The 613-nt window shown below is 40.6% G+C and overlaps 1 protein-coding gene across 1 annotated transcript in view; it reads right to left on the bottom strand.

The window, feature by feature from the left end:
* Nucleotides 1-613, bottom strand: part of LOC119594086 (cystinosin homolog) — an 18,513-nt gene that overhangs the window by 14,645 nt on the left and 3,255 nt on the right. The gene's annotated exons all lie outside the window — the stretch shown is intronic.

Raw genomic sequence — 613 nt, 5'->3', positions numbered from 1 at the left:
AATATGAAGAACTGACTAAAGATAACAGAATCGCTGAAAGAATAGGAGAAAAATCAGGAGAAATTACGAGTAAAATTGAGGGCATCAATCCCGCAAAATAAACAGACAACGAATGCAAGCAAAAGCACAAGGAATTAGGAGATTTGAGAAAAGAGGGAACCAATTCAGACACAGCAGAATATTTGCAGCTGACACCAGGAGATTCTACAGAGAGCTGGGAAATAGGCCACCAACAGCAGGGCAGTTTTGGAGCTAATCTGGGAGGATGACAACCATCGTAACGAAGCAGCTGACTGGATATAGAAATGAGAATTATCAAGTCAGAATTCCACAGATCAAGAATTGAAAGAAGAGGTAACACCCGCAAAAAAGAAAACGGGTAAATGGAAGTCACCCGGCAAGGATGAAATACCGAATTTCTGGTTGACAAACGTTAGCCCGCTGCTGCTCAAATGCTACTCAAACTCCTCCATGGCTAACAGATAGGGCAACTTGGTCCCTTAAGACAGAGTAAACAATAAAACCTAAGGATTATAAGCCAATCACGTGCTTACCTACCTTATACAATATCTTAACATCAATTATCGAAGATAGAACTTATAAGCGTCTAGTG

This window comes from Penaeus monodon, chromosome 33 (genome assembly GCF_015228065.2).
Source record: "Penaeus monodon isolate SGIC_2016 chromosome 33, NSTDA_Pmon_1, whole genome shotgun sequence".
Lineage (NCBI taxonomy): Eukaryota > Metazoa > Arthropoda > Malacostraca > Decapoda > Penaeidae > Penaeus > Penaeus monodon.
This window is presented reverse-complemented; position numbering and strand designations above follow the sequence as displayed.